The 19189-nt window shown below is 47.6% G+C and overlaps 1 protein-coding gene across 3 annotated transcripts in view; it reads right to left on the bottom strand.

The window, feature by feature from the left end:
* klhl24a (kelch-like family member 24a) overlaps positions 1 to 17832 on the bottom strand; it is a 50451-nt gene extending 32619 nt beyond the window's left edge. For all 3 annotated transcript variants that reach the window (XR_010975941.1, XM_068041932.1, XM_068041934.1), the window contains exon 1: positions 17501 to 17832. The gene's annotated coding sequence lies outside the window, so the exon portion shown is untranslated. The remainder of the gene's footprint in view (positions 1 to 17500) is intronic.
* Between the last annotated feature and the right edge of the window lie 1357 nt (positions 17833 to 19189).

Genomic DNA, 19189 nt, shown 5'->3' with positions numbered 1-19189 from the left:
ATTCTCCATTGGGTAGAATCTTGGAGTAGCTGATTCTCCATTAAGTCCAGTCCTGGAGGAGCTGATTTTCCGGTGAGTACAGTCCTGCAGGAGCTGATTCTCCATTGGGTAGAATCTTGGAGTAGCTGATTCTTCATTGGGTACAGTCTTGGAGGGGCCCATTCTCCACTTGGTAGAGTACTGGAGAAGCTGATTCCCCATTGGGTAGAGTACTGGAGAAGCTGATTCTCCATTGGGTAGAGTACTGGAGGAGCTGATTCTCCATTGCGTACAGTCTTGGAGGGACCCATTCTCCACTGGGTAGAGTACTGGAGAAGCTGATTCCCCATTGGGTAGAGTTGGGAGAAGCTGATTCCCCATTGGGTAGAGTCCTGGAGGAGCTGATTCTCCATTGGGTACAGTTTTGGAGGGACCCATTCTCCACTGGGTAGAGTACTGGAGAAGCTGATTCCCCATTGGGTGGAGTCCTGGTGAAGCTGATTCCCCATTGGGTAGAGTCCTGAAGGAGCTGAGTCTCTACGAGGTACAGTCCTGGAGTTCTTGATTTTTCATTGGGTACAGTCCTGGAGGAGCTGATTCTCCATTGGGTACTGTGTTAAAGGGTCTGATTCTCCATTGGATAGAGTGCTGTAGGGGCTGTTTCTCCATTGGGTACAGTCCTGGTGGGTCTGATTCTCCATTGGGTACAGTCTTGAAGCGTCTGATTCTCCATTGGATAGAGTGCTGTAGGGGCGGATTCTCCATTGGATACAGTCCTGAAGGAGCTGATTCTCCATTGGGTGCAGTCTTGGATGGATTGATTCTCCATTGTATAGAGTCCTGGAGGGGCTGATTTTCAATTGGGTACAGTACTGGAGGAGCTGATTCCCCATTGGGTAGAGTCCTGGAGATGCTGATTCTCCATTGGGTACAGTCTTGGAGGGGCCCATTCTCCATTGGGTAGAGTCCTGGAGGAGCTGATTCTCCATTGGGTACAGTCTTGGAGGGGCCCATTCTCCACTTGGTAGAGTACTGGAGAAGCTGATTCCCCATTGGGTAGAGTCCTGGAGGAGCTGATTCTCCATTGGGTACAGTCTTGGAGGGACCCATTCCCCATTGGGTACAGTCTTGGAGGAGCTGATTGTCCACTGGGTAGAGTACTGGAGAAGCTGATTCCCCATTGGGTAGAGTCCGGGAGAAGCTGATTCTCCATTGGGTAGAGTCCTGGAGGAGCTGATTCTCCATTGGGTACAGTTTTGGAGGGACCCATTCTCCACTGGGAAGAGTACTGGAGAAGCTGATTCCCCATTGGGTGGAGTCCTGGTGAAGCTGATTCCCCATTGGGTAGAGTCCTGGAAGAGCTGATTCTCCATTGGGTACTGTGTTGAAGGGTCTGATTCTCCATTGGATAGAGTGCTGTAGGGGCTGATTCTCCATTGGGTACAGTCTTGGATGGATTGATTCTCCATTGTATAGAGACCTGGAGGGGCTGACTTTCAATTGGGTACAGTCCTGGAGGAGCTGATTCCCCATTGGGTGCAGTCCTGGAGATGCTGATTCTCCATTGGGTACAGTCTTGGAGGGGCCCATTCTCCATTGGGTAGAGTACTGGAGAAGCTGATTCCCCATTGGGTAGAGGGCTGGAGGGGCTGATTTTCCATTGGGTCCTGAATGAGTTGATAGTCCATTGGGTAGTGCCCAGTGGGGGCTGAATCTCCACCTGGTACAGTTCTGGAGGAGCTGATTCTCTAATGGCTACAGTCCTGGAGAAGCTGATTCTCTACTGAGTACAGTCCTGAAGGGGCTGATTCTCTAATGAGTACAGTCCTGGAGAAGCTGATTCTCTAATGAGTACAGTCCTGGAGGGGCTGATTCTCCAATGGGTACAGTCCTGGAGGAGCTGATTCTCTAATGAGTACAGTCCTGGAGGGGCTGATTCTCCAATGGGTACAGTCCTGGAGGAGCTGATTCTCTAATGAGTACAGTCCTGGAGAAGCTGATTCTCGAATGAGTACAGTCCTGGAGGGGCTGATTCTCCAATGAGTACAGTCCTGGAGAAGCTGATTCTGTAATGAGTACAGTCCTGGAGAAGCTGATTCTCTAATGAGTACAGTCCTGGAGAAGCTGATTCTCTGATGAGTACAGTCCTGGAGGATCTGATTCTCTAATCAGTACAGTCCTGGAGGATCTGATTCTCTAATGAGTACAGTCCTGGAGGATCTGATTCTCTAATGAGTACAGTCCTGGAGGATCTGATTCTCTAATGAGTACAGTCCTGGAGGATCTGATTCTCTAATGAGTACAGTCCTGGAGGATCTCATTCTCTAATGAGTACAATCCTGGAGGGGCTGATTCTCCAATGAGTACAGTCCTGGAGGGGCTGATTCTCTAATGAGTACAATCCAGGAGGGGCTGATTCTCCAATGAGTACAGTCCTGGAGGGGCTGATTCTCTAATGAGTACAGTCCTGGAGGGGCTGATTCTCCAATGAGTACAGTCCTGGAGGATCTGATTCTCTAATGAGTACAGTCCTGGAGGGGCTGATTCTCTAATGAGTAGAATCCAGGAGAGGCTGATTCTCCAATGAGTACAGTCCTGGAGGGGCTGATTCTCTAATGAGTACAGTCCTGGAGGGGCTGATTCTCTAATGAGTACAGTCCTGGAGGGGCTGAATCTCTAATGAGTACAATCCAGGAGGGGCTGACTCTCCAATGAGTACAGTCATGGAGGGGCTGATTCTCGAATGAGTACAATCCTGGAGGGGCTGATTCTCCAATGAGTACAGTCCTGGAGGGGCTGATTCTCTAATGAGTACAGTCCTGGAGGGGCTGATTCTCTAATGAGTACAGTCCTGGAGGGGCTGATTCTCCAATGAGTACAGTCCTGGAGGGGCTGATTCTCTAATGAGTACAATCCTGGAGGGGCTGATTCTCCAATGAGTACAGTCCTGGAGGGGCTGATTCTCTAATGAGTACAGTCCTGGAGGGGCTGATTCTCCAATGAGTACAGTCCTGGAGGGGCTGATTCTCTAATGAGTACAGTCCTGGAGGATCTGATTCTCTGATGAGTACAGTCCTGGAGGATCTGATTCTCTGATGAGTACAGTCCTGGAGGATATGATTCTCTGATGAGTACAGTCCTGGAGGAGCTGATTCTCTAATGAGTACAGTCCTGGAGGATATGATTCTCTGATGAGTACAGTCCTGGAGGAGCTGATTCTCTAATCAGTACAGTCCTGGAGGGGCTGATTCTCTAATGAGTACAGTCCTGGAGGATCTGATTCTCTGATGAGTACAGTCCTGGAGGATCTGATTCTCTGATGAGTACAGTCCTGGAGGATATGATTCTCTGATGAGTACAGTCCTGGAGGATATGATTCTCCAATGAGTACAATCCTGGAGGGGCTGATTCTCCAATGAGTACAGTCCTGGAGGGGCTGATTCTCCAATGAGTACAGTCCTGGGGGAGCTGATTCTCCATTGAGTACAATCCTGGAGGGGCTGATTCTCCAATGAGTACAGTCCTGGAGGGGCTGATTCTCTAATGAGTACAGTCCTGGAGGGGCTGATTCTCTAATGAGTACAGTCTTGGAGGGGCTGATTCTTGAATGAGTACAGTCCCAGAGGGGCTGATTCTCGAATGAGTACAATCCTGGAGCGGCTGATTCTCCAATGAGTACAGTCCGGGAGGGGCTGATTCTCGAATGAGTACAGTCCTGGAGGGGCTGATTCTCGAATGAGTACAGTCCTGGAGGATCTGGTTCTCTAATGAGTACAATCCTGGAGGGGCTGATTCTCCAATGAGTACAGTCCGGGAGGGGCTGATTCTCGAATGAGTACAATCCTGGAGGGGCTGATTCTCGAATGAGTACAGTCCTGGAGGAGCTGATACTCTAATGAGTACAGTCCTGGAGGATCTGAATCTCCAATGAGTACAGTCCTGGAGGATCTGATTCTCTAATGAGTACAGTCCTGGAGGAGCTGATTCTCCAGTGAGTACAGTCCTGGAGGAGCTGATTCTCCAATGAGTACAGTCCTGGAGGATCTGATTCTCTAATGAGTACAGTCCTGGAGGGGCTGATTCTCTAATGAGTACAGTCCTGGAGGATCTGATTCTCTGATGAGTACAGTCCTGGAGGATCTGATTCTCTGATGAGTACAGTCCTGGAGGGGCTGATTCTCGAATGAGTACAGTCCTGGAGGATCTGATTCTCTGATGAGTACAGTCCTGGAGGGGCTGATTCTCCAATGAGTACAGTCCTGGAGGAGCTGATTCTCCATTGAGTACAATCCTGGAGGGGCTGATTCTCCAATGAGTACAGTCCTGGAGGGGCTGATTCTCCAATGAGTACAGTCCTGGAGGGGCTGATTCTCCAATGAGTACAGTCCTGGATGGGCTGATTCTCCAATGAGTACAGTCCTGGAGGGGCTGATTCTCGAATGAGTACAGTCCTGGAGGGGCTGATTCTCCAATGAGTACAGTCCTGGAGGGGCTGATTCTCTAATGAGTACAGTCCTGGAGGGGCTGATTCTCCAATGAGTACAGTCCTGGAGGGGCTGATTCTCGAATGAGTACAATCCTGGAGGGGCTGATTCTCCAATGAGTACAGTCCTGGAGGGGCTGATTCTCTAATGAGTACAGTCCTGGAGGGGCTGATTCTCTAATGAGTACAGTACTGGAGGGGCTGATTCTCGAATGAGTACAATCCTGGAGGGGCGGATTCTCCAATGAGTACAGTCCTGGAGGGGCTGATTCTCGAATGAATAAAGTCCTGGAGGATCTGATTCTCTAATGAGTACAGTCCTGGAGGGGCTGATTCTCTAATGAGTACAGTCCTGGAGGGGCTGATTCTCGAATGAGTACAGTCCTGGAGGATCTGATTCTCTAATGAGTACAGTCCTGGAGGATCTGATTCTCTAATGAGTACAGTCCTGGAGGGGCTGATTCTCTAATGAGTACAGTCCGGGAGGGGCTGATTCTCGAATGAGTACAGTCCTGGAGGATCTGGTTCTCTAATGAGTACAATCCTGGAGGGGCTGATTCTCCAATGAGTACAGTCCTGGAGGGGCTGATTCTCGAATGAGTACAGTCCTGGAGGGGCTGATTCTCGAATGAGTACAGTCCTGGAGGAGCTGATACTCTAATGAGTACAGTCCTGGAGGATCTGATTCTCCAATGAGTACAGTCCTGGAGGATCTGATTCTCTAATGAGTACAGTCCTGGAGGATCTGATTCTCTAATGAGTACAGTCCTGGAGGGGCTGATTCTCTAATGAGTACAGTCCTGGAGGATCTGATTCTCTAATGAGTACAGTCCTGGAGGGGCTGATTCTCTAATGAGTACAGTCCTGGAGGAGCTGATTCTCTAATGAGTACAGTCCTGGAGGGGCTGATTCTCTAATGAGTACAGTCCTGGAGGAGCTGATTCTCTAATGAGTACAATCCTGGAGGGGCTGATTCTCCAATGAGTACAATCCTGGAGGGGCTGATACTCTAATGAGTACAGTCCTGGAGAGGCTGATTCTCTAATGAGTACAGTCCTGGAGGGGCTGATTCTCCAATGAGTACAATCCTGGAGGGGCTGATTCTCTAATGAGTACAGTCCTGGAGGGGCTGATTCTCTAACGAGTACAATCCTGGAGGGGCTGATTCTCCAATGAGTACAATCCTGGAGGGGCTGATACTATAATGAGTACAGTCCTGGAGAGGCTGATTCTCTAATGAGTACAGTCCTGGAGGGGCTGATTCTCCAATGAGTACAATCCTGGAGGAGCTGATTCTCGAATGAGTACAGTCCTGGAGGGGCTGATTCTCCAATGAGTACAATCCTGGAGGAGCTGATTCTCCATTGAGTACAATCCTGGAGGGGCTGATTCTCCAATGAGTACAATCCTGGAGGGGCTGATTCTCTAGTGAGTACAGTCCTGGAGGGGCTGATTCTCCAATGAGTACAATCCTGGAGGGGCTGATTCTCTAGTGAGTACAGTCCTGGAGGGGCTGATTCTCTAATGAGTACAGTCCTGGAGGATCTAATTCTCTAATAAGTACAGTCCTGGAGGGGCTGATTCTCTAATGAGTACAGTCCTGGAGGATCTAATTCTCTAATAAGTACAGTCCTGGAGCGGCTGATTCTCTAATGAGTACAATCCTGGAGGGGCTGATTCTCCAATGAGTACAATCCTGGAGGGGCTGATTCTCCAATGAGTACAATCCTGGAGGGGCTGATTCTCTAATGAGTACAGTCCTGGAGGATCTAATTCTCTAATAAGTACAGTCCTGGAGGAGCTGATTCTCGAATGAGTACAGTCCTGGAGGGGCTGATTCTCCAATGAGTACAATCCTGGAGGAGCTGATTCTCCATTGAGTACAGTCCTGGAGGGGCTGATTCTCCAATGAGTACAATCCTGGAGGGGCTGATTCTCTAATGAGTACAGTCCTGGAGGATCTAATTCTCTAATAAGTACAGTCCTGGAGGAGCTGATTCTCTAATGAGTACAATCCTGGAGGGGCTGATTCTCCAATGAGTACAATCCTGGAGAGGCTGATTCTCCAATGAGTACAGTCCTGGAGGATCTAATTCTCTAATAAGTACAGTCCTGGAGGAGCTGATTCTCTAGTGAGTACAGTCCTGGAGGGGCTGATTCTCTAATGAGTACAGTCCTGGTGGGGCTGATTCTCCAATGAGTACAATCCTGGAGGGGCTGATTCTCTAGTGAGTACAGTCCTGGAGGGGCTGATTCTCTAATGAGTACAGTCCTGGAGGATCTAATTCTCTAATAAGTACAGTCCTGGAGGAGCTGATTCTCTAATGAGTACAGTCCTGGAGGGGCTGATTCTCCAATGAGTACAGTCCTGGAGGGGCTGATTCTCCAATGAGTACAGTCCTGGAGGAGCTGATTCTCCATTGAGTACAATCCTGGAGGAGCTGATTCTCTAATGAGTACAGTCCTGGAGGGGCTGATTCTCCAATGAGTACAGTCCTGGAGGGGCTGATTCTCCAATGAGTACAGTCCTGGAGGGGCTGATTCTCCAATGAGTACAGTCCTGGAGGAGCTGATTCTCCATTGAGTACAGTCCTGGAGGGGCTGATTCTCCATTGAGTACAATCCTGGAGGGGCTGATTCTCGAATGAGTACAGTCCTGGAGGGGCTGATTCTCCAATGAGTACAGTCCTGGAGGAGCTGATTCTCCATTGAGTACAGTCCTGGAGGGGCTGATTCTCCATTGAGTACAATCCTGGAGGGGCTGATTCTCCAATGAGTACAGTCCTGGAGGGGCTGATTCTCCATTGAGTACAGTCCTGGAGGGGCTGATTCTCCAATGAGTACAGTCCTGGAGGAGCTGATTCTCCATTGAGTACAATCCTGGAGGGGCTGATTCTCCAATGAGTACAGTCCTGGATGGGCTGATTCTCCAATGAGTACAGTCCTGGAGGAGCTGATTCTCCATTGAGTACAATCCTGGAGGGGCTGATTCTCCAATGAGTACAGTCCTGGATGGGCTGATTCTCCAATGAGTACAGTCCTGGAGGGGCTGATTCTCCAATGAGTACAGTCCTGGAGGAGCTGATTCTCCATTGAGTACAATCCTGGAGGGGCTGATTCTCCAATGAGTACAGTCCTGGATGGGCTGATTCTCCAATGAGTACAGTCCTGGAGGCGCTGATTCTCCAATGAGTACAGTCCTGGAGGGGCTGATTCTCTAATGAGTACAATCCTGGAGGGGCTGATTCTCCAATGAGTACAGTACTGGAGGGGCTGATTCTCGAATGAGTACAATCCTGGAGGGGCTGATTCTCCAATGAGTACAGTCCTGGAGGGGCTGATTCTCGAATGAGTACAATCCTGGAGGGGCTGATTCTCCAATGAGTACAGTACTGGAGGGGCTGATTCTCGAATGAGTACAATCCTGGAGGGGCTGATTCTCCAATGAGTACAGTCCTGGAGGGGCTGATTCTCGAATGAGTACAATCCTGGAGGGGCTGATTCTCCAATGAGTACAGTCCTGGAGGGGCTGATTCTCGAATGAGTACAGTCCTGGAGGGGCTGATTCTCCAATGAGTACAGTCCTGGAGGGGCTGATTCTCGAATGAGTACAATCCTGGAGGGGCTGATTCTCCAATGAGTACAGTCCTGGAGGGGCTGATTCTCGAATGAGTACAATCCTGGAGGGGCTGATTCTCCAATGAGTACAGTACTGGAGGGGCTGATTCTCGAATGAGTACAATCCTGGAGGGGCTGATTCTCCAATGAGTACAGTCCTGGAGGGGCTGATTCTCCAATGAGTACAGTCCTGGAGGGGCTGATTCTCGAATGAATCCAGTCCTGGAGGATCTGATTCTCTAATGAGTACAATCCTGGAGGGGCTGATTCTCCAATGAGTACAGTCCTGGAGGGGCTGATTCTCTAATGAGTACAGTCCTGGAGGGGCTGATTCTCCAATGAGTACAGTCCTGGAGGGGCTGATTCTCGAATGAATACAGTCCTGCAGGAGCTGATTCTCTAATGAGTACAATCCTGGAGCGGCTGATTCTCCAATGAGTACAGTCCTGGAGGGGCTGATTCTCCAATGAGTACAGTACTGGAGAGGCTGATTCTCTAATGAGTACAGTCCTGCAGGGGCTGATTCTCCAATGAGTACAGTCCTGGAGGATCTGATTCTCTAATGAGTACAGTCCTGGAGGGGCTGATTCTCCAATGAGTACAGTCCTGGAGGATCTGATTCTCTAATGAGTACAGTCCTGGAGGGGCTGCTTCTCTAATGAGTACAGTCCTGGAGGATCTGATTCTCTAATGAGTACAATCCTGGAGGGGCTGATTCTCCAATGAGTACAGTCCTGGAGGGGCTGATTCTCTAATGAGTACAGTCCTGGAGGGGCTGATTCTCCAATGAGTACAGTCCTGGAGGGGCTGATTCTCCAATGAGTACAGTCCTGGAGGATCTGATTCTCTAATGAGTACATCCTGGAGGGGCTGATTCTCCAATGAGTACAGTCCTGGAGGATCTGATTCTCTAATGAGTACAATCCTGGAGGATCTGATTCTCTAATGAGTACAGTCCTGGAGGGGCTGATTCTCCAATGAGTACAGTCCTGGAGGGGCTGATTCTCCAATGAGTACAGTCCTGGAGGATCTGATTCTCTAATGAGTACAGTCCTGGAGGGGCTGATTCTCCAATGAGTACAGTCCTGGAGGGGCTGATTCTCCAATGAGTACAGTCCTGGAGGATCTGATTCTCTAATGAGTACAATCCTGGAGGATCTGATTCTCTAATGAGTACAGTCCTGGAGGGGCTGATTCTCCAATGAGTACAGTCCTGGAGGATCTGATTCTCTAATGAGTACAATCCTGGAGGGGCTGATTCTCCAATGAGTACAGTCCTGGATGGTTTGATTCTCTAATGAGTACAGTCCTGGAGGAGCTGATTCTCTAATCAGTACAGTCCTGGAGGATCTGATTCTCTAATGAGTACAATCCTGGAGGATCTGATTCTCTAATGAGTACAGTCCTGGAGGGGCTGATTCTCCAATGAGTACAGTCCTGGAGGATCTGATTCTCTAATGAGTACAATCCTGGAGGGGCTGATTCTCCAATGAGTACAGTCCTGGATGGTTTGATTCTCTAATGAGTACAGTCCTGGAGGATCTGATTCTCTAATGAGTACAGTCCTGGAGGATCTGATTCTCTAATGAGTACAGTCCTGGAGGAGCGGATTCTCCAATGAGTACAGTCCTGGATGGGTTGATTCTCTAATGAGTACAGTCCTGGAGGATCTGATTCTCTAATGAGTACTGTCCTGGAGGAGCGGATTCTCCAATGAGTACAATCCTGGAGGAGCGGATTCTCCAATGAGTACAATCCTGGAGGGGCTGATTCTCCAATGAGTACAGTCCTGGAGGAGCGGATTCTCCAATGAGTACAATCCTGGAAGGGCTGATTCTCGAATGATTACAGTCCTGGAGGGGCTGATTCTCTAATGAGTACAATCCTGGAGGGGCTGATTCTCCAATGAGTACAGTCCAGGAGGGGCTGATTCTCTAATGAGTACAGTCCTGGAGGGGCTGATTCTCCAATGAGTACAGTCCTGGAGGGGCTGATTCTCCAATGAGTACAGTCCTGGAGGATCTGATTCTCCAATGAGTACAGTCCTGGAGGGGCTGATTCTCCAATGAGTACAGTCCTGGAGCATCTGATTCTCTAATCAGTTCAGTCCTGGAGCATCTGATTCTCTAATGAGTACAGTCCTGGGGCATCTGATTCTCTAATGAGTACAGTCCTGGGGCATCTGATTCTCTAATGAGTACAGTCGTGGAGCATCTGATTCTCAAATGAGTACAGTCCTCGAGGATCTGATTCTCTAATGAGTACAGTCCTGGAGGGGCTGATTCTCTAATGAGTCCAGTCCTGGAGCATCTGATTCTCTAATGAGTACAGTCCTGGAGCATCTGATTCTCTAATGAGTACAGTCCTGGAGGGGCTGATTCTCTAATGAGTACAGTCCTGGAGCATCTGATTCTCTAATGAGTACAGTCCTGGAGAAGCTGATTCTCTAATGAGTACAATCCTGGAGGGGCTGATTCTCCAATGAGGACAGTCCTGGAGGGGCTGATTCTCTAATGAGTACAGTCCTGGAGGGGCTGATTCTCTAATGAGTACAGTCCTGGAGGGGCTGATTCTCTAATGAGTACAGTCCTGGAGGAGCTGATTCTGTAATCAGTGCAGTCCTGGAGGGGCTGATTCTCTAATGAGTACAGTCCTGGAGGGGCTGATTCTCCAATGAGTACAGTCCTGGAGGGGCTGATTCTCTAATGAGTACAGTCCTGGAGGGGCTGATTCTCTAATGAGTACAGTCCTGGAGGGGCTGATTCTCTAATGAGTACAGTCCTGGAGGGGCTGATTCTCTAATGAGTACAGTCCTGGAGGAGCTGATTCTGTAATCAGTGCAGTCCTGGAGGGGCTGATTCTCTAATGAGTACAGTCCTGGAGGGGCTGATTCTCCAATGAGTACAGTCCTGGAGGGGCTGATTCTCTAATGAGTACAGTCCTGGAGGATCTGATTCTCTAATGACTACAGTCCTGGAGGATCTGATTCTCTACTGAGTACAATCCTGGAGGATCTGAACCTCTAATGAGTACAGTCCTGGAGGATCTGATTCTCTCATGAGTACAGTCCTGGAGGATCTGATTCTCGAATGAGTACAGTCCTGGAGGATCTGATTCTCTCATGAGTACAGTCCTGGAGGGGCTGATTCTCTCTTGAGTACAGTCCTGGAGGAGCTGATTCTCTCATGAGTACAGTCCTGGAGGATCTGATTCTCGAATGAGTACAGTCCTGGAGGATCTGATTCTCTCATGAGTACAGTCCTGGAGGGGCTGATTCTCGAATGAGTACAGTCCTGGAGGATCTGATTCTCTCATGAGTACAGTCCTGGAGGATCTGATTCTCGAATGAGTACAGTCCTGGAGGGGCTGATTCTCCAATGAGTACAGTCCTGGAGGGGCTGATTCTCTCATGAGTACAGTCCTGGAGGAGCTGATTCTCGAATGAGTACAGTCCTGGAGGGGCTGATTCTCTCATGAGTACAGTCCTGGAGGGGCTGATTCTCTCATGAGTACAGTCCTGGAGGAGCTGATTCTAAAATGAGTACACTCCTGGAGGAGCTCATTCTCTAATGAGTACAGTCCTGGAGAAGCTGATTCTCCAATGAGTACAGTCCTGGAGGGGCTGATTCTCTCATGAGTACTGCCCTGGAGGATCTGATTCTCTCATGAGTACAGTCCCGGAGGGGCTGATTCTCTCATGAGTACAGTCCTGGAGGAGCTGATCCTCTCATGAGTACAGTCCTGGAGGATCTGATTCTCGAATGAGTACAGTCCTGGAGGATCTGATTCTCTCATGAGTACAGTCCTGGAGGGGCTGATTCTCGAATGAGTACAGTCCTGGAGGATCTGATTCTCTCATGAGTACAGTCCTGGAGGATCTGATTCTCTCATGAGTACAGTCCTGGAGGATCTGATTCTCTAATGAGTACAGTCCTGGAGGATCTGATTCTCTCATGAGTACAGTCCTGGAGGATCTGATTCTCTCATGAGTACAGTCCTGGAGGATCTGATTCTCTCATGAGTACAGTCCTGGAGGATCTGATTCTCTAATGAGTACAGTCCTGGAGGGGCTGATTCTCTCATGAGTACAGTCCTGGAGGGGCTGATTCTCTCATGAGTACAGTCCTGGAGGAGCTGATTCTAAAATGAGTACAGTCCTGGAGGATCTGATTCTCCAATGAGTACTGTCCTGGAGGGGCTGATTCTCTCATGAGTACTGCCCTGGAGGATCTGATTCTCTCATGAGTACAGTCCTGGAGGATCTGATTCTCTAATGAGTACAGTCCTGGAGGATCTGATTCTCTAATGAGTACAGTCCTGGAGGATCTGATTCTCTAATGAGTACAGTCCTGGAGGATCTGATTCTCCAATGAGTACAGTCCTGGAGGATCTGATTCTCTAATGAGTACAGTCCTGGAGGGGCTGATTCTCTAATGAGTACAGTCCTGGAGAAGCTGATTCTCTGATGAGTACAGTCCTGGAGGATCTGATTCTCTAATGAGTACAGTCCTGGAGGATCTGATTCTCCAATGAGTACAGTCCTGGAGGATCTGATTCTCTAATGAGTACAGTCCTGGAGGCTCTGATACTCTAATGAGTACAGTCCTGGAGGATCTGATTCTCCAATGAGTACAGTCCTGGAGGATCTGATTCTCTAATGAGTACAGTCCTGGAGGCTCTGATACTCTAATGAGTACAGTCCTGGAGGATCTGATTCTCTAATGAGTACAGTCCTGGAGGCTCTGATTCTCTAATGAGTACAGTCCTGGAGGCTCTGATACTCTAATGAGTACAGTCCTGGAGGCTCTGATACTCTAATGAGTACAGTCCTGGAGGATCTGATTCTCCAATGAGTACAGTCCTGGAGGATCTGATTCTCTAATGAGTACAGTCCTGGAGGCTCTGATTCTCTAATGAGTACAGTCCTGGAGGCTCTGATACTCTAATGAGTACAGTCCTGGAGGATCTGATTCTCTAATGAGTACAGTCCTGGAGGATCTGATTCTCTAATGAGTACAGTCCTGGAGGATCTGATTCTCTAATGAGTACAGTCCTGGAGGATCTGATTCTCTAATGAGTACAGTCCTGGAGGATCTGATTCTCTAATGAGTACAGTCCTGGAGGCTCTGATACTCTAATGAGTACAGTCCTGGAGGATCTGATTCTCTAATGAGTACAGTCCTGGAGGATCTGATTCTCCAATGAGTACAGTCCTGGAGGATCTGATACTCTAATGAGTACAGTCCTGGAGGATCTGATTCTCTAATGAGTACAGTCCTGGAGGATCTGATTCTCTAATGAGTACAGTCCTGGAGGATCTGATTCTCTAATGAGTACAGTCCTGGAGGATCTGATTCTCTAATGAGTACAGTCCTGGAGGAGCTGATTCTCTAATGAGTACAGTCCTGGAGGATCTGATTCTCTAATGAGTACAGTCCTGAAGGATCTGATTCTCTAATGAGTACAGTCCTGGAGGATCTGATTCTCTAATGAGTACAGTCCTGCAGGAGCTGATTCTCTAATAAGTACAGTCCTGCAGGAGCTGATTCTCTAATGAGTACAGTCCTGCAGGAGCTGATTCTCTAATAAGTACAGTATTGGAGAAGCTGATTCTCTAATGAGTCCATTCCTGGAGAAGCTGATTCTCTAATGAGTTCAATCCTGGAGGATCTGATTCTCTAATGAGTACAGTCCTGGACGAGCTGATTCTCTAATGAGTACAGTCCTGGAGGAGCTGATTCTCCAATGAGTACAGTCCTGGAGGAGCTGATTCTCCAATGAGTACAGTCCTGGAGGATCTGATTCTCTAATGAGTACAGTCCTGGAGGAGCTGATTCTCCAATGAGTACAGTCCTGGAGTAGCTGATTCTCGAATGAGTACAGTCCTGGAGGATCTGATTCTCTAATGAGTACAGTCCTGGAGGGGCTGATTCTCTAATGAGTACAGTCCTGGAGGATCTGATTCTCTAATGAGTACAGTCCTGGAGGGGTTGATTCTCTAATGAGTACAGTCCTGGAGGAGCTGATTCTCGAATGAGTACAGTCCTGGAGGGGTTGATTCTCTAATAAGTACAGTCCTGCAGGAGCTGATTCTCTAATGAGTACAGTCCTGGAGGGGCTGATTCTCTAATGAGTACAGTCCTGGAGGGGCTGATTCTCTAATGAGTACAGTCCTGGAGGATCTGATTCTCTAATGAGTACAGTCCTGGAGGATCTGATTCTCTAATGAGTACAGTCCTGGAGGATCTGATTCTCTAATGAGTACAGTCCTGGAGGATCTGATTCTCTAATGAGTCCAGTCCTGGAGGGGCTGATTCTCTAATGAGTACAGTCCTGGAGGGGCTGATTCTCTAATGAGTACAGTCCTGGAGGATCTGATTCTCTAATGAGTCCAGTCCTGGAGGGGCTGATTCTCTAATGAGTACAGTCCTGGAGGATCTGATTCTCTAATGAGTACAGTCCTGGAGCAGCTGATTTTCCATTGGGTTCTGTCCTGTCTGTTACCCCCCTGATTCATGGGTTTTTCAGGGAGTGGCCATATGATTGAGCTGAGCAGATTATTGCTGCATGCTCCATTCCGCCTGTAGCCTCACACCATGTCTGTAACCGGGTCTCCTTTCACTCCACTGGGCGTTAATGTATTCCTAGCTGGTGACCGCTGGATTTATAGGACAATGTTGCCCAAATTCCATACTTATAGTCATTATGGCACAGAAGAGGCAATTTGGCACATTAAATCCATGCTGTCCCATTTCCAGAAGATTTTCCTGGTTTCTGAATAGAGGCTGGTGGTCCAGTATATTTTTCTCTCCTACCTCAGGGCAGTGAGACCAATTATCACATCACCACTGTCCCAGCTGAGATAAATTTTGGTATGAAGAATGAGGAGTGGTAGAAGGGTTGGCAACCAGAGGACACAAATTTAAGGTGATTGGCAAAAGAATCAGAGGCAAACAGGAGGAACCTTTTTTTAAACACAGCGAGTCGTTATGATCTGGAATGCACTGCCTGCAAGGGTGATAGAAGTGGATTGAATCGTAACTTTCAAATGAGAACTGGGTAAATACTCGAAGGGAAAAGCTTTACAGGGCCATGGGGAAAGAGAATGGGTGTGGGACCCGCCAAGGAGCTGGCACAGAAATGATGGGCTGACTGGTCTCCTTCTGTGCTATAACATTCCATGAATTAATTGAACACTGCCCAGGACCCTTTTGTTATGCACTGTTCAATGATATCAGCTGAGTTGTGGGAGGGCAGCTGTGATTTCATTTTTACTGGGAGCTCTAAGTTTGTTTAATGCATTGTCCGTATTTATATGGGGAGGTTGCCATATATATTAATTTAATAGAGGCATATATATCTGTATTGGGGGTGGGGTTTACGAATTGATACTGCTGCGATTTAAATCAGTCCAAACAGGAAAAATAACAAGGCTGTTACGAAACAAGGAAATGTTGCATAAGCTTCCTAACAATGAACTACTATACACGAGGACCCAGTTGAACTCTTGTGACAGCATTTATGTTATCTATCTGCAGGGGTCCACAAGGGTGGGATTGGGAGCACTTTCGTTATTTCAGTTATAATTACGGTCATATTGTAGGGGAGTGTTTCATAAGGCGTGCGTAAATTTCACCGTTGACTTGCAGCATCAATCAAGCCAGTAATTGATCACATGACGTATATACACACAAACATTACACACAGAATGGACCTACACACAGCACAACACACAAACATTACACAGAACGACATACAAACATAACTACACCCAAACAATACACACAAACATTACACACAGAATGGACCTACACACAGCACAACACACAAACATTACACACAGAATGACCTACACACAGCACAACACACAAACATTACACAGAACGACATACAAACATAACTCCACCCAAACAATACACACAAACATTACACACAGAATGACCTACACACAGAACTACACACAAACATTACACACAGAATGGACCTGCACACAGCACAACACACAAACATTACACAGAACGACACACAAACATAATTACACACAGAACTACACACATATAAACATAATTAGACACTCAACATTTGACAACAATTTCACGGTTAGAAATTCCCTGTTGCTGTCAGGCAGGGTCCCCTAACATGTTTAACAACGTAAGTAGAAACATACGTGCTTTTATAGATGGTGCATTAAAACATGCACCACCGATCCCAGGAAGCATCAATCTCCCAGCAACAGACAACCAGGAGAACGATGCCTCTTGGAAAAACGCTTCCTAAACAGTACCTCTCCTACACGTTCAGAATTAGCCACGTTTCAACTTTACTGTCATCAAATGTCAACTTCAGATTAGGACTGGCCCTGCGTCTGACTAATCCGTTGCTGCCCAGTTCTTGGAGACCGGCATTTTATTTTTTTACACAGATTTTTTTATTATTCCTCCAGCACTGCCGGCCCTCAACTCGATCAGTGCAAAAAGGCTTACTCCGGTAAATCAGTTGAAGAAAGAAGGGAGCGAACTCGATGCTGAGACACACGCTGAGGCTGAGGGGCTGCGGAGTTCCTGGGACATATAAACTCCGGAGGCTTGCCTGACGCCAGCTGGGAGAAGGGATCAGCTGTTCTGGACTTGGGAGAGAGTTCGAGTCAGCAAAGGGCATAAAAACCCCATCACATCCGTTTGGAAACTGAGCGTCAGCTGGTAAACAAAGAGCAATGCCAGTTCCAGCAGAGACTATGCGCCCTCTCTTGATCATCCCAGGAATGCCACAAGCTAAAGATCCGCTTTGTTTTTTTAAAAATTTGAGTTTATCTACTAACATTATTTTCAAAAAGAATAAAACGATCATTATAGGGAAAATCTGTGCTCCTCGATGCTTGTGTTTCTCCCCAAAGTTTTATTTATCCAGGGACTTTAATCATTTTTAACGTGTTCTTGAACACAATGTAAACAAAACTCTCCCCGATCACATGGAAGGAACAATAACATTCAGCGTCAGCACCATCTTTACTTTCTTGTGTGTGTCTTTCCTCTCAGTGTCTAGGTGGGTAAACGCTCCACAAAACAAACCGCCGTCCTCAATTCCCAATTAATGACAGACCCTTGGAGAGGGTCACCTTCAGGGTTTATACAATCAGATGTTTGCTCTCTCTCCTGCCGGCAATCAGTCCAAACAGGATTTCCTGAACCGACGATCCGGTAAACCGTTCACAAGCTCTCGTTTGTTTTGCGTTTTTTTTTTTGTAACAACAATGTGTTTCCATGTGTTGGAGAGAGAACAAAATCCTTCTTTATTTCTGCGCAACCCCCCGGTTCTAACCCAAACCAGTCGATGTACAAAATCTCGCCTCGTGTTTTGAAACCGTTCACTCACTTGTAGATATCAGACATTCCAAATCTGTAAACAATAGCCAATTCTTACCGATAAAGGGCGATGATCTCGTCCACAAACCACTCTCCCCAACAGACAGTGATAAATTTCCTGTTTAATTTCCTCGTACTTATTTGTTGATTTCCAGATGAACGGAAATTTTAATCCACTTTACTCACAGATTGTGCCACTATGTATAATGTTGATTTCTCTCTTTGTGTATATATATTTGATGTTGTTACAGTCTATTTACGGTTGTTACAGTGCTTCAGCCACTCTTACTCAATTCCCTTCTCCCATTCCCGGCTCTCACTCTGAATCTGAACAAAGAGCAGCAACATCAGCACCTACACATTGCATCAGCAAGCGCAAATTGGGAGTTGTAGTCCCAAGACTGGGGCCGCCCCCGACCCCGCCCATTTGCCTAAAGATGGCTAAAGACTACAAATCCCAGCGGGCAACATAGGTGAGCCTGCTCCCCCACCAATACACAGCCGAGGCTCCCTACCTGCAGGTATCAGGCAAAGAAGTGTGGAGGCCACTGTCTAGCCACAGAGAGTCAGGTCTGCAGATTGGCTGGTTGCTACATGCCCCCTGGAGCCGTGAGCAGTAGTATTCACTGCCTTAATTAAAAGCAAAATACTGCAGATGCTGGAAATCTGAAATAAAAACAAGAAATGCTGGAAATACTCAGCAGGTCTGGCAGCATCTGTGGAGAGAGAAGCAGAGTTAATGTTTCAGGTCAGAGACCCATCTTCAGAACTGACAAATATTAGAAATGTAAAAGGTTTTAAGCAAGTAAAGTGCGGGTGGGGCAAGAGATAACAAAGGTGAAGGTGTTGATAGGACAGGGTCACAGAATAGCTGACCAGAAGGTCATGGAACAAAGGCATGTTAATGGTGTGCTGAAAGACAAGGCGTTAGTAAAGAGTGGGTGTGAATGACTGTAAAGCACAGAGCACTCCAAGCACAAACATTAAAAACATTTTTAAAAACAAAACAGTGGGTGAGCACAGTGGAAACAAACTAAAAAACCTAAAATAAAATAACCAAATAAAAAAGGAAAAAGAAAAAAAAACTAAACATAAAAAGGAGGACCCGTCATGCTCTGAAATTATTGAACTCAATGTTCAGTCTGGCAGGCTGTAGTGTGCCTAATCGGTAAATGGGGTGCTGTTCCTCAAGCTTGCGTTGATGTTCACTGGAACACCTCAGCAATCCCAGGACAGAGATGTGAGCATGACAGCAGGGGGGCGGTGTTGAAATGGCAAGCAACCGGAAGCTCAGGGCCATGCTTACGGACTGAGCGGAGATGTTCCGCAAAGCGGTCACCCAGTCTGCGTTTGGTCTCCCCAATGTAGAGGAGACCACGTTGTGAGCAGTAAATACAGTATACTACATTGAAAGAAGTACAAGTAAATCGCTGCTTCACCTGAAAGGAGTGTTTGGGGTCTTGGATAGTGAGGAGAGAGGAGGTAAATGGGCAGGTATTACACCTCCTGCGATTGCAAGGGAAGATGCAGTGGGAAGGGGACGAGGTGGTGGGGGTAATGGAGGAGTGGACAAGGGTGTCACGGAGGGAGCGATCCCTTCGGAATGCTGACAGGGGAAGGGAGGGGAAGATACATTTGGTAGTGGCATCACGCTGGAGGTGGCGGAAGTGGCAGAGGATAATCCTTTGGATGTGGAGACTGATGGGGTGGAAAGTGAGGACAAGGGGAACCCTGTCACGGTTCTGGG

The sequence above is a fragment of the Heterodontus francisci genome, chromosome 11 (assembly GCF_036365525.1).
Source record: "Heterodontus francisci isolate sHetFra1 chromosome 11, sHetFra1.hap1, whole genome shotgun sequence".
NCBI lineage: Eukaryota > Metazoa > Chordata > Chondrichthyes > Heterodontiformes > Heterodontidae > Heterodontus > Heterodontus francisci.
This window is presented reverse-complemented; position numbering and strand designations above follow the sequence as displayed.